Below are 16,416 nucleotides of genomic sequence, written 5' to 3' on the forward strand. Positions count from 1 at the left end.
TATATTCTGATAGCCCACGACTAGAGGAATCTAAAAAAAATTTTTGGACGTCAAGGTTTGGACCACCCTGTATAATGAATAACAAATTAAAGTTGATTGATAATAACAGGAAATGTGTGGTTTATTGTGCAATTGTGCATTTAATTGTATCACAAAGTTAAATCCTCGTAAATCGGTATCCAAATTAGATATAATACCAACAAAACAAATCTTAATAAATATGGACATGAATGGAAATTACTCAAATGTAAGAAAAAGTAATTCTGTTGAGTGTTGTTTTAAATAAGCTTTTTAAGAGTTTTTGAATAAGATTTCTACTCGGAAACCCGCGGTGTGGCACTGTCCATGCCGATCACTGATAATAACATACTTACACTACAAAGAATCCAAAACTACATTACCGGCAAAGATATCAACTGATAATTCAATGGAAGATATTTCCATCCGAAATGCATTGTTTTCAGCAATGGTTACGAAACGATAAGTTGGGACGCGAACACGCCGCACCGTGGTCGTCCAAAGCCAAAGTTCCCCATCATACCTGCGTCACTTGAAAATTGAAAAACTTTTGCAATGCCATTCTTACAGAAATAGTTCGCTTTACGTTTGAGTGAGTTGTCATTGTAAGGATTCACAGCCAGTCTCATTGAAATGATAGTTTGTGAGAGCAGTTGAACACTTTTCAGGTTGCCGAGACTTATCTGAAAGCCTTGGTTGCGTGAAAGTGTTCTTGATAAGCTACTTCACGTACGTTCTATTCATATTGTTGTGCTTCATTATTAAAAAAAAGTTTGTAATTCAAATAGGAGAGGCTTCGTGTGGGTGATAGCAAGTGCGCGTATTTTTAGGACAGCAAAATGCAAACCCTCGCGATAGCTCGTGTAAATCCGCATGAAATATTGATACAGTTTCGTGTAAACGTGTAACAAATGCGGTAATTTAAGCCACCTGCCGGCGGCCGCGACTCGCGCGATCCTCTCCGCTATGCACCACTTTTGAACTGCTTTCCTACCTTATGTTGTGCTTTCCTACTATTAGGTACAGTTATTATTTTTTGATTGAGATTTATGTTGCACTATCAAAGTTTGACTCAAGCTAGTTTATTATAAGCTTCTAAGTCACATGACTTAGAAGCTTATAATAAACTGACTAAAAAAATAAAGAACTTCGGATAGTTTACACCGTGGATCACTAAATATCTCAATCCAATGTCTAGTTAATTGTTATGCATTAAACATTCGTCATTCTCATTCTCGCATCTCTGGAACCAAAATACTATCTACTCACAAAAAATAACGAGAGAATAGCGACCTATTCTTTTATTTACCTAATGTAACCCTTTTACCGCAAACGGTGGTACGAGTATATTGGGAAAAACTGATATGAAGAGTAGTTAGGCCTATATAAGACTTTTGCAAACTTGCGCAGTTAAATGATATCATTTCAATGTTACCAATTACAACGTTATCATATTTTAATAACAGTAAGTAGAATTTATTAATTGATTCAAATCAGTCTGCCATTCATTACTCGTAAATAAATAAATATTTAAAATATAGGTAGGTTGTATAATAAAAGGCGAAATTAAAATAAGACTTTCTAAATTGCATTACTCCGAGATTTTAAAGAGCACGATACATCAACCGGCAAGAGAAATCGCTCAAGTTCCACTAATAGAATTATTTGGTCTCGCGCGGCCTCGTTTAGCGCAGTGTCCGACACAAGGGCCGTCGTGTCTCCTCCTATTTGCTCTCGCGTATTTACAAAAACATTTACACTGACCCTCCATTCACATGTATTGGTTTAGGACAGATGTACAAAGATAGGAGCTACTTACGATTATTAGCCTTAGTAAGAAAACATTCATTTATACCTAACTGTATGATTTTTGGAATGATTTTGGAATTGTTAAATACAATAAAACGTATGTAATGTGTTTTGACTAGACGATACACATAACATTAAAAACCTTTTTTTCTACGTCAACATTATAAAATATATAACGTCGGTTCTGTTTGGTCACGGTCAACCTAACACGTTTCTTCTCGCTTCGCTCGTCGTTGCACCTAAAAAAAAATTGGATCTAGCAAAATGCCGTGAAAACTAGTTTTAACTAGTGAAAAGACGTTTTATTTAGTCAAACCTAGTTTAAACTGAAATAAATTTTGAAAAAAAAAAAAAATTAGTTTTCACCAAGGCCCTTTTGCGTTTTGACTGAAAAATCCTAGTTAATACTATTGTTCACCACGACATTCCGGTTGCTTTAATCAGTGAACACTAGTTTCCATCAAGGCGATATGGAAAACTAGTTTTACCTAGGGATAACGTGTTTTCACTAAAACGGGTTTTTTCGGTAACTAACAAAAACTAAAAATTACTTTTATGACAAAAGAGAACGCTGAAAATAATATACTGTTCAACACATTCACTGCTAGCGACCCGGTAGGCGCGCGTGTTCTCTGTTCGTAGGCGCTTTTTGCTACATACGGTTTCCCTTGATCTCGGCTACGCTCGTAGCGCGTAGCTCGCACTGGCACTGACAGGCCAGTTCGAATCGAACGTACACTGATATCAGAAGGATATCTAAATTAAGATCTTTCAGATATCGTGCATTTCGCTCGTACTTATCCGTACATGTATTGGTGCGAGCGATGAATGATGACTAAATGATATCATTCTGATGTCAGTGTACGTTCGAATTGGCATGTGAGTTAAGAATTTTGGAATTATGTTTGTATCTGAAATAAGCAGGTTCTGGGAAATATTTACAATAATTAGCCCTCGATCTCGTCGCAACCTCACGCCTTCGCCGTAATTCATTACTTTTATTAGTCACCCTTAAAGTTGCAAATATTTCTTATCCACTTATTCAATTGACTCACTCCGAATTGCTTAAATAATTGTTACCATTAATTCACTTGAGCGCTGCTATTAAAAACCGGTGTCGAGTATTTTGTCGGATTTAATAGGTAATGTCCCAGGGTGGAGTAGCAGGCCACTGTAAGGCAATCATCTAATGAATGCTTCCGGGCAGATAAGCTTCGATTAAATGGTCTCTTTATTGCCAAAGGAAAGGCGCGTCCCTTTATGTGCACATTGAGATATCCGATACACGTGCACGGCTACCACTAAGATGTCTAACTGATATCATTGCTTTTGGAAAAGATTGCTTGCCAGATTTAAAGTTCTGCTTTAAAATTTTGTGTCACTGTTTTGCTTACATAAATAATAATAAAAAATAATTTTAGCCTATATACGTCCCACTGCTGGGCACAGGCCTCCTCTCATGCGCGAGAGGGCTTGGGCTATAGTCCCCACGCTAGCCCAATGCGGATTGGGGACTTCACATACACCATACACCTTTGAATTTCTTCGCAGATGTATGCAGGTTTCCTCACGATGTTTTCCTTCACCGAAAAGCTAGTGGTAAATATCAAATGATATTTCGTACATAAGTTCCAAAAAACTCATGGGTACGAGCCAGGATTTGAACCCGCGACTTCCGGATTGAAAGTCGGACGTCATATCCACTCGGCCACCACCGCTTACATAAGTTAAGTTTATTAAAAATAATACAATATTTTATGCTTTAAATTAGTACCAAGTAGTGAATAAAGTTTCAAAACATCTCGACGAGGCTACATTATGTAGATGAAAAGACAACCTCTTTTACCTACAACGCAACCTAATTGTGTTTGAGGTTTTTAGAATTGTCTCGATGAGTATTAGTTGCCTGTGGTAAGAAAAGTACAGTCAGCGATAAAAGCTTGTAAGTTAAATTTAAAACTGATTTGTCTTTTATTAAGCATTACATCCAACACATCAGGTGACATTTATGCTTTTGCAGGATAGATGATGATGGCTTATTAAATAGTAATTAACCGTACACCCTATCTATAGGCCACCGTCATGGCATAAAGCGGTCACTTGAACGTATTATAAAAATGGACCTTCAACATTCACCTTAACAAAAATAAATAATACAATAGAAAAGTTACCACCCTTTTTACAGTTGAAATAAAACATTGTTAAGAGGTTAATAATTGTAGTTGTTAATAATATAGTCTTTCATGTCGATTCGGATAAGTTTAGTATCCGGTTAGGCTAGATGTTCGTGTGTAGGTAACGCTTACAATTTATCGCCTGCATATCCTTTCAGCGGGTAGATAATGACCGCAGTAAAACGTTTAAGCACGGAATAACTGCTGCTGGAAGCCGTTATTACAATATTATGAATGGCTTCCCCCACGGCGCTGCCTCTTGCCGCCGACACTTCGAAGGCTCTTATACTTACTGCCTTGTTTGCTTAAATGTGTTTGATCTTTTCAATTCCTTCTTTTTGCCGACTGTTGATCGTCGACTCAACTTACCCAAGCTTAATATATCTTATCTTAAATTGTTCAATAACTAAATCAATTAATCTTAATCCGTAGTAAACGTTTCGTGTAGTCGAAATAAATGCCAACTACTTAAAAATTTAACTGGAATACCTACTCATAAAGTAAGTGCAAATTTAAAAATATCATAGCGCTGTTTCTAATATTAACCCACCAGGTTTGACTAGGGTTGCCAACTATTTTTAGGTGGAATATAGTATTTTCCAGAATAAGGCATCAAAAATATAGCACATTTCAAAAAAATATAGTACTTTTAGATAAAATACTAAACATAAAGTGATATACGTAATATACGTTTAATCGGAAATATAGTATTTTAGCGTACTCTATATTTTTCCAAAGGTATATAGTACAGAGAGCCAAAATATAGTACAATACTATATAATATAGTACGGTTGGCAACCCTAGGTTTGACTCACGTCGGCTCTTCGTTGTGACAGTATGCTTTCTAATCTTAAACGTATCAATAAAATGAACTAAAATGAAAATAACATTATTTCTGCTCTGATATTTTGTGATATTTGTTGCAGTTTATATTTTTCATTTAAATATTAATGTATAAATTGCACATATGTGTAAGTAGTTGTTACTTAGTAAATAAATATTAAGGTAGGTATTCAAGTTATAGGGGTCTTAAATATCCCCATGCGATTATGTATAATATTAGGTACCTACTTATGTTGGGAAATAGAATTCCAAATCAAATTCAGTGAGATTGTTTAATTGCAGAAACTGGTTCATTGTTTATCTACGAAATGTGCAGAAAGTGATAGGGTTCTGCTTTAGAGCATTTTACTTTCCAAGTACGTTTTTTAATTTATTTTATGATAAGCAATTAAAATTTGATTGTAATTGATTTCTTGTACAATTTCCATTCTGATATTTAACTCTTCATTCCATAAATAACGATACTTTTAACTAAATTGTTAACTGAAAGTACCCTTAAGAAATTATAAAAATGTTTATTTAATAGTCATGGTTTTTTAAACACATGTATTTTACTTTTCTCGTATTCAAAATGAAAAGTAGAGTGTTTAACTCGGGTGAAAGGCATCATTTCAGCCTCGGACTACCTCGACTTAATTGAGTGCCTTTCATCCCTTAACAATCTATGTAATACCTATTATTTTAAAACAGGCTCCTCAAAAGTGTGTATATATTTTAATTTGAACTTTAAAAAAATGCTTATTGCATATTAGGTATTATTTTTCCTTTCTATTATTAAACCTAAGTATAAAATCAAATGTCGCAATTTAAATACTCCCCGGGGGCTTAAAGAGACAGTGATTCCATAAAATTGTTTGTAACAGTGAAATTACTTCGGGATTGGATGCGTAAACAGAAAGCGATTTAACATCAATTTGGGGTAAATACAGTGGGTAGGCACACAAGGTTGAGTCGTGTGCGCGGTCCCTAATTACGCATTGCATCATTCTTGCGTAAGTGATGTTCGCCCACAAATTGATACTATGGGCCCGATTCGGATTTTGTAATAGACATCTATTAGATATCTTTTAGACATCGCCAAGATACGATAACGATATGTTTAAGATCTAATCTGTCAAATTTGACATTTCCGCGATTCTGGAGATACTCTTGAACGATTTCCACAAGATATTACTTAGAGATCTAATTCACATCTAATAGATATCTATCACGATCTATCGTAAAAGTGACATTGGTTGCCCGAATTGTGCTAAAGAGAACTAGTTGAAATCTAAACTATAACGTATCTAGAATGGATCTAGTACGTGTCGTCTCTTGTGAATATCTTGAAGTTCGAATACAGCAGTTTACTTCTGAACGTCGTTTTTAAGGTTCCGTACCCACAGGGTAAAAAACGGGACCCTATTACTTCGCCGTCCGTCCGTCCGTCCGTCCGTCTGTCACCAGGCTGTATCTCATGAACCGCGATAGCTAGACAGTTGAAATTTTCACAAATGATGTATCTCTGTTGCCGCTATAACAACAAATACTAAAAATAAAATAAAATAAATATTTAAGCGTGGCTCCCATAGGTACAACAAACACGACTTTTTTACTCTATTTTTTGTTGGTGGTGCGGAACCCTCCGTGCGCGAGTCCGACTCGCACTTGGCCGGTTTTTATTCTTATTGCCGACAACTTTTACGCGCTCATCGTCACCGTACATAGGGCATGTGTCTAGGGCGTATTATCAACAGTAAAGTAGTAGTAGGATGCCTAAGTTGTTTTTCACCACACCAGCTAGTACCTAAAGGCATTCTATATTTTTCAAAAACTGATGAAATATTTGCATTTTAAATACACAAGAGTAGCACAGTAATTTGAAGCTAAATCTGAGTTATTTCCTCATATTGGCTGATGTAATTGACTTTTAAATTATGATTTTGAATGATAAATATTTAAAATCATTCAATTTGATTTGAGTTGTAATGGTTTACAATTAATATTTTCATCGCGATCGAGAGGCGCGGCGTCCGCTGGCTGGCTGTTGTGACGACTTGAACGCGATGTCGTATGCAATGCACAGCAAATGTCAGCGCGCAGTTGGCACGCGGTGCGAAGCGCACTTCCCCTGCTTTCAGCGCGGAAGACGGTTCCGGGCGTGGTAATTAGCGAGGCTTTCCTTCCGCGCCCGCCATGCCTCGTGTGTATATGTGCATCCCTGTCCTTATCATTAACTTTTTTTTTAAGATACTATATAATTAGATATATAGATGCTTCAATCTCAATGTCCAAGGCCCTAGATCACGCGGCCGCGGTAGGCCTAAGAAGCGCTGGCTGGACGTCGTGACAGCGGACATGCAAGAGAACAATCTCACACCTGAGGATGCCGAAGACCGGGCAAAGTGGAGAAGACTGAGCAGGAAAGCGGACCCTGGCGCTAGGCCGGAAAAACGCTAGGTTGAAGGAGAAGACTATATTTAGGTATTAAATAGCAATATTTTACAATAGGTACCACTGATTAATAAGTAAGGTAACTTCCTTCTTGGAATAGAATCCACAGCACACAGCCGCCGCTCCGCTGCTGTGCCCGTCTTGCGCTAACTATACGTAGCGATGCTCAGAGCAGTGCGATAAATATATTTTAGGCATTGCGTAGGTATAATTAATTTTAAAAATACATCCCGATATCCCTCAAAAATACAACCCTCAGTGCTCACTGAGCTGCGTTCCGAGAAGGACATGAACTCACAGAACCTTAATGACTATTTTTAAGTGTTACCCAGATGATGTATCCATGGGATACTGGTGCTCAAAAAAGATGATTCACCCTTAAGAACTTCGTGTTTATTTTTAGAGTTCCGTACCCTATTACTAAGACTCCGCTGTCCGTCCGTCCGTCCGTCTGTCATCAGGCTGTATCTCACGAACCGTGATAGCTAGACAGTTGAAATTTTCACAGACGATGTATTTCTGTTGCCGCTATAACAAGAAATACTAAAAACAGAATAAAATAAAGATTTAAGTGGGGCTCCCATACAACAAACGTGATTTTTGACCGAAGTTAAGCAACGTCGGGCGGGGTCAGTACTTGGATGGGTGACCGTTTTTTTGCTTGTTTTGTTCTATTTTTTGTTGATGGTGCGGAACCCTCCGTGCGCGAGTCCGACTCGCACTTGGCCGGTTTTTTAAAATAACGGTATATATTTAAATTGCGTAAAAAGTGGAGTCATACGTTATTTGACGAAGGCGCACTTCCCCTGCCCTGAGCCCCCGGGCTCCAGTAATTACCCTGTGTTCCTTCCGCGCCCTCTGTGCTGCGTGTGCATCCGAGCCTTCGTCACACATACAGGCTGTTTTTCGGATTACATATATGGAATATACTTATAAGTATCACACATAATAAATGCTCGTAGTTTATTTACACACATAACAATGGATAGAATTTATATAAGCCAACTTAACTTAAATTAGATTTCAAATTTATATTTATTTGTAAGATTAAGATTATCAAAAATATATTATGAAAATTGTGAATGGATCCATCCATTGTGTCCATGGACACATTTGGCTAAGCTTGGCTTTTTATTCCTCAAAAAATTCGGGTATCGAATTAGGCTTTATCCTAAATGAAGTGTAAAAATGTGAAAGCTTAAATCAGTGTAGAGAGAAATACCAATTGTATTATATTTTAAGTATTAAGATCAAGAAAATCTTATAATTCGTTTACATTTGCCAGTACCTTGTTTAGTTCTTTTCTTTGTGATAACTTCTCTGATTTCACCCTGCAAGGTTGCGCTAATTGTGCTAACTATATTGTGCTGCTCAGGTATGACTAAAATCTATAGGTATTTAAATATACTTATTTTAACTCTTTTGGTGCTAGTGGCGGCACGCGCCTATAGGATAATTATAATTATGCACTAAAGGCTACGGCGCGGCGTAGTGCTACGAGGATCTACATATTAACAAATACCGTTTTCTTAACATGACCCAAGAAATTGCAAACATTTCAAAGAAAAGTTCTATTAGGTTCCTCCCGCGCTAAATAATTTACTTTTATTACGGTGAATGTTTCATAATCAGCATAACAAAGTATTTTAATCAGTGTGATTTCAAGAAATGCATTCATTTACAAGGGATCGTCATCGCACAAAGGGACAAATCGTCTAATTTAAAAAATACGTTTCTCTTTCATACTCAGTCATTGTACTTTAAATTCCTCATAATCCGTTCAATTTTGAGTAGTCTAGCGGAGGTCGGGTGACGGCTTCCCTTGGATTTCAACATTTTCAACCCGCAGTTACATTCACTGAGCTATCAGCGGGAAGTATGTGCGCCTTCGATGGCAAAACTTGCTCTAAAAGGATGACTTTTAAGATTTAATAAGAGCCTATTTCCGCTTAGCTGTATAAAATGCTCTCAATTTATAATTAAACGATATTGCTTTTACGACTGCTCTTGGAGGAGTTAAGCCCGGTGGAGCTCGGCGTGGTGCGAATGTGTTGCGCATTTAAAAAAAACTCATTACACGCGGCAGCCGCGGCGCGGACGAGTGCCGTCTTTGAAGGCCCGCGCCGCCGCCACTGTGGTATTATTCCAGATTATACCGGCTCCCATACAAATGAAATCTCGCTTAAACCCAGTGCAATTTCGGAACGAGTAAATAAGGCTCAAAAGTTGTTTTACTGCAGTCACTCACACTTTCTGAAATTCCTTTTGAACTTAGGAATGCTATTCATTACGACGGCTGTTTTACAGCTTCATTTTAATGCGAGCATTTCCTAATATTAAGGAACTTACAAATAGGTAGGTACCTAACGTGTATTATTAATGTGTGCCGACAGTGAATGCTGGATGCTATTAAGCGAACTCGGGGTTCCGTGCCTAGACGGTAATTTAGGCGCATGTACTTAGGTAACTTTAACTGGTCAATGGGAGTGGGGTCTAAGTGTAACGAGAGCGCGCCGAATAACCATTACATATTTAGTTAGTCTGTCCCCGGAGACTGCGCTTGCGGTTCTTGCCATTAGTGCGATTGAGCACTCGGCCGCCGCCGACCGCTATGTGAACCCAACAAAGACGCCAATACATGCAGTTCCACCTGCAAATCTTATTAATAGAAATGTTATTACTCATTACTAACCATTTACTTCCAACATATACATTCCTGAGAATCTTTACGCCTGATATTCATTTTCCTCGCGTTGTCCCGGCATTTCGCCACGGTTCATGGGAACCTGGGGTCCGCTTGACAACTAATCCCAGTAATTGGCGTGGGCACTACGAAAGCGACTGCCATCTGACCTTCCAACCCAGAGGGTAAACTAGGCCGGTATTGGGATTAGTCCGGTTTCCTCACGATGTTTTCCTTCACCGAAAAGCGACTGGTAAATATCAAATGATATTTCGTACCTACATAAGTTCCGAAAAACTCATTGGTACGAGCCGGGGTTTGAACCCGCGACCTCCGGATCGCAAGTCACCGCTAGGCCACCAGCGCTTTATTTGCGCCTGAGATTAAGTAGGTAAATTTAAAATGGGCACTCATTAGGTGAAAAGCCTTGTTTTCAGAATGTATAGAAACAATACTTTCAATCAGCTAAAAGCGTACAAAATCGACTAGTCAGATCACAAATAAAAACCCTTACTCAAATAAATAAAAATCTGTGTACCAGGGCTATTAATGAAAAAAAAAAAACATACGATGTTATGTTACGTGATCCCCGTCCGATTGCAAACTGTTCGATAACTAATCACAATAGAGTGGAAAAATAATTGGAAACGTATCACGTTTCGCCGCCTCGTATAGATGCAGATGAGCCGACTATTTGTCTTGCCTGATGGCTGGGGCTTGATTAAACCGTGAAACATTTAGCGTTACCTGCCGGCCCGCAACTGCTGCCGCCTTCACGCGAACGGTAGGTACATAGCCGTTTAGCAGTGCTGATTCTTAAACTTTATTTATTCTAACAGGAAATTCTAGTGTCTTAAAGAAATCGCTGTTGCAAGCCTTTTTCAAAGATAAACATCTAGAAACTCCTTGGGTTAACTACCTATATATATGTTGACGACACTACACGCTCATGTATTTATTTTGAGTGGTATTGTCTTAGTAATCTTGACCAAACTGCGAAAAATGAAGGTATCATCTTGGGTCGTCCCATTCGTTTTTCGTCAAGCTCTTAAATTAGTCCTATTCTGTTTTCGTCACTCATTCTACATTCGTCACAATCGTCGGTGGCTTTCAATGTAGAATGAGTGACGAAAGCAGAATAGGACTAATTTAAGAACTTGACGAAAAACGAATGGGACGACCCAAGATGATACCAAAATGAACTAGACTAATTTTAATGCATTTAGTCTCACTATTGTATTTATGATAAGTTTTTCTTTTGTGCAGTAGGTTAAGATTAAATAAATACCTACATATTTGTGCAACAGTAGAGTAGAGGGCAATTCCTCGCATAGTGATTAGATCAGATAAATGACGGACATTAAATATAATTAATGTTTAGGTGGTCGTAATCGCATCGCGTAAAGTGGCGGCGCCATTACTTCACAGCTGCTGTTACCGAAATATTGCCCAAAATACCATTTTCCGCTTCGGGTGATTTTCTCTTTTACATAAAAGTATTTATAAATCCTAGCACTTTGTTATTCCATCTCAGTACGAGTATAAATAAACACTCGGTATTACAAATACCCTAGTGTCGTGTTTTAATACATAATATTGAATCTATATCAATCAAAGTGGACCACACACCGACGTGGATATATACGGAGCACAGTAAAAACCTAAGTCTACTTAAGATAAATAAAAATGAACAACCAACAAGTTTAAGTCTACGGTTTCTAATAATTTTCTGGTCTTTTATTTCATTAACTGTGTAAAAGAATTAATTCTAAATACGGGCAAACATCTCTATAGTTCCATAAAAGCATTTACGCCGTCGCTAACGAGTACGGAGTGGTCCGTCTCAATAGTCAAGGTGTGTATGTATATAGTTCAATTTGTTTATAATCCCTCAAGTTCCAGGGGTTTTGACTTCTCATACATTTTGTATGAAATAGCGTGTGCGATATAGTATCCGTTAAACTAAGATATAGAATCCGTAAAAGTAAGTAAGTTTACTGCCAACTCGATATCGCGGCCGCGGGATTTATCGCCTAATCGTCTAATTGACAACTATTTGCCAATGATGACGCTAAAATAAGTTTTTCACCTCAGCAGCTCGAACAAGGGTACTTTGCTACTTAAAAACAGTGAGCAAAATCGCATTTTGCTCACTGAGTGAGACAGAATGAGCAAAATGCGATTTTGCTCACTGTTTTTAAGTAGCAAAGTACCCTTGTTCGAGCTGCTGAGGTGAAAACTTAATTGTTGGTATACCTTAAGAAAACATGAGTGAATAGAGCCATAGAGGTAAGTGATGAAGAAGGAATACATTTTTCGGGTTCTCTAATATGTTCTCACTGCTGAGGTGAAAAGTTTTGTGAACTACATGAGATCAAAAGTTATTTACATCTCGTGCGCTTTTGAGTCCCTTACTACGCTCAAGATTCTAAATTACGCTACGCTCGTGAATCTAGTATAGAATCTTTCGCTTGCACGGGACTCAAAATAAGCACTCGAAGAAATATCAAACTTTGATCTCTTGTTGTACAAATAACTATTCCTTATGTTTTCAGCAATGCTTTTAGTTCAAAAACTTTTTTATAATTCCTAGTGCTCGTTCGACCGATTGTAAGAAACTAATAGTAATTATAACACTGCAATAAACACAAACGGCAGGTACATCCTGCAAAGGCAGTCAATATTTGGCAGGAGTGTCGATGGAGATGTCACAATTTCCTGCACTTAACAGCGCGGAAGCAATTTTGACGACTCATCAAGCGACAGACACCGATCGAAGTCACTTCGTCAGACTCATGGCTATCATTAGTTTGCTACCTACGACAAATTGTAAATGGTAGTTTGTTTTATGCTGAAATTAGGCTGAAATGCGTTAATGAGGAATCTGGGGGTAGTGCCACTGGTAAATTAAGCTAGTCTTTTAGTGTAAGTAAGTTTTTGGAGGGTTCTTTCGTCTTCAAGAATGAAAGGCTTTCAAAGAACTCATTCCTTTTACGGTAGAGTAGCCTGCAACAAAAGTCTACAAATCGCCGGTTGATTCCGCGGCGCCGGCGACGGGCGTTCGTCATCAAAGTTTGGGAATTGTGGCCATCTGCCGCGCGCCGCTCGCTCTCAGATTACCGCCGAGAGCTTCATTTAATCGTTTTATTAATACGCCGACAAATCGTTTACTGCTACCGGCTCCGCTCCAACCCATGTTTTACATTCAAATAAGGTTTTTATTGTACTCATGGCCATTTAATACATCGGTTGGACGATTCTTTCTGGTGAATTAAGAATTCAGTAAGCATCTTAATTGACTTTTAACAAAGATGAAATTAAATTAAATTGCCTACTTACACAAAACATTAATTGGGACGATAAATAATACTTAAACAGAAGAGTTTATTTTCTATTTAAATTTAACTAAACAATAAATAAATGGAATACTAAATATACAATACAATACAAATCCTCTTTATTGCACAACCTCAGAATAAATGTACATGGAAACACAAATAATACATGAAGACAGAGGTAAACAACAGGCGGTCTTATAGTTAAAGAGCGATCTCTTCCAGACAAGCTTTAGGTAGTGGAGAAATGAAAAATGATATAATTAGGAGGTGCAAAAAAAACTAAAGGAGATCGTCGATTTTCTTAGGCGTTTGGGCCCCCTCGCAAATTGAATGTATACATGTAATATATATAGGAAATTAATCGTTATAATTGCTAGATTATGATGATAAAAACAGAATCACGAAATATAACGGGAATTTTGAGAAATACTGCAATAGAAACTTGAACATGACACGAAAAACTTTTATATACAAAAGCGTATACTACTCACACTATTCTGTAAAAGTGTTATGGATTTTTAAAAGAAAATAGACAAATTCTGACATGTTAATGAAACTGAAATCGTATCCTCATTCAATAAAAAAGTTATATTTTGATCTTGTTCGGAAGTTCATTGTTACATTTGTTACTTCTACGAAGAGTGAACAGATTGACATCTGACCATTTTAAATCTTCTTTCAATGAAGTAAGGTTTATTTAAGGTTGTCGTTACTTGAAAATATTTGACAGATTGATAAAAATGGTTGCCTTTCGTTAAATAAAAGTAGCATGATGATATCGTCGTATTCTGAACTCGTTTAAATCTCCAAACGATGTAACTAAATAAAAGTCAAATTAGTATATTTCTTAACTACTTATTTTAGACATTTTTATAGTCGATTTGGAGTTTAAAAGTAGGTATATATTAAATAAATAATGAATGACACTATTGATATTTTGAATAGTATCGAAACGCACTTATGTCAGCTACTTATGACTTAGGGCTACCCACCTTATAGTTTAATGCAATGAGAATATATAACTCCTTAATGAAAAAACCTCACGGTTTATGTGAAGTTGAGCGTTATGTCAATGCTAATAAAGATGTTGACGACGGCAATGCTTTTGGTAATATTACATATACATTGATTTACGGAAATGAATAATACAATGTCTTTTAATTATGTGTTTCTAATTCCCGTTAAATTTTTACTCAATATTATATCTTTTTCAGTAATAAAATGCGTATATAATTACTATACTTAATAGTCTGTACTATATACGTGATGGTTTTTCTCTGGGCCCAAAATCGACGATCTCCTTTAAACTAGAAAGAATACCTTTAAATTTTAATTCTACAACAATAATACAATACATAAACATACATACTACAAAAAAAAAATACCTACATATATATACACAACACAAACAAACAAATGTACTTGGAATATAATAAATTCATATTTTTTTTATCTATTTATTGTATTAGGTTCTCAATTATTATTTAAAGTTAATAGTAATAGATTATACATAGATTAGATATATATACTATATAGATACTGTCACTAACATAGGTTAAGAGTTATAATAATAAGTTAACTAATATTATGGAAACTATTTTCTGAAATAAATAATTATTTAATTTAATTTAATTAACCTAAATAATATGTCTATCCGAAATGATTGCAAAAATAAATAAATTCTCGCCTCATTAGCTCTATTAAATATGTAGTAAGTATACATTTTACTTTTATAAAGCAGCCAGTTAGGCCTCATCAGAAGAAGCTGAATAGAGTTAATAGTTATACATAAGTTATAGAATAATTTAACTATTCTGTTACCTTCTATAGCCGGTTCGTATTTGCATGCATTTTGCCTGGCCACGCAAAGAAATTGGCTAGCAGCCCTTAAAATATTCTAGGTGAGTTCGGAGCGGGCAGCGCGGCGCGTGCAGTCTCGCCAGTTATTAGGGCCCGTAAATAATAACTATTAAAAGCTTCCCTGCCTGTTTTATTTACAGACACTACGTGTACAGCCTCTGTATAAATAATTGGCGAAGCTTCAGCCTGTATCGTGCATAAATGAAAGCCGCAATTAGTAGCTTTTCGATAAATACTTACTTATTAACGTCTGTACTAGTATTTCTTGTTAATGTCTCCTCCCGTGCGTATATCCAGTACTTAACAGTTACTGTAAAATCAAAACAAAAACATTACATACTTACTTTCTAAAATAATTTTAAGTAGTAAGTAAAATGTATGTATATTATGTTGCACTTATTTAACAGAATCGTCTAAGCAAACTTTGCACCGATTCGAATAAAACAAGGCGATGTACTGTCATTATAAACGTTAATGATGACATAGGTATTCACACTTTGACATTGCAAATGGATGCAGAGTTAGCTTGGTCCGACTCTACAATCTTTATCCCGCGATTCCCGAGTCTGCATGGTGCACAACTGCACATGGAATACCGATAACCTCATAATAGTAAACCTTAAACGTCTCGACTATTATGATGTTGCTTGTGTGAGCGCGGCAGTGCATTGCAAAATTGACACCCGTGTCCAGCACCATTGCTTCTGATTGGATTAGGTTTGAAACGCCGTCGGTGCACCGATGCTGAGCTCAAACGTAAAATTTTACGTGACCACATTCCAAATGTCGACTTTCGGGACAAAATTGCGTACTGCTGCCATCTCAGAGCTTTGATCACTCGTGTACGCCGGCGTATTATGGAAATTCGTCGCTTGCACTAAAGATACTAGCGTTCAGAAGTCGCGAAATACTTTAAAATTATTACACTGCTGTAGACAAAATTAAATATGATGGATATGATGGTTATCGTTCTAATAGCACCCGGGTAATCCAAGAGACGAAACGTAGTCAATTTGGCATAGACGTTGTTCCGGTCATGAATTGTGAAACACCTTGTATAAGAAACGTTAGGGTTATGTTGGGTGTATAGTGTTAAAACATTCTGGAAACGATACCTAAGTTTCTCTGAAGTATGTCGATATTTATAGAAAAAGAGCTAATAACAAGAAGGTCTATTTAATTATCTATCCTAAAAGCTTAACTAGTAAGTAGTTACTTTCCATTGGCCTACAAAATGGAATAGTGCTGAGAAAATAAA

This window comes from Cydia amplana, chromosome 3, assembly GCF_948474715.1.
Source record: "Cydia amplana chromosome 3, ilCydAmpl1.1, whole genome shotgun sequence".
Classification (NCBI taxonomy): Eukaryota; Metazoa; Arthropoda; class Insecta; order Lepidoptera; family Tortricidae; genus Cydia; species Cydia amplana.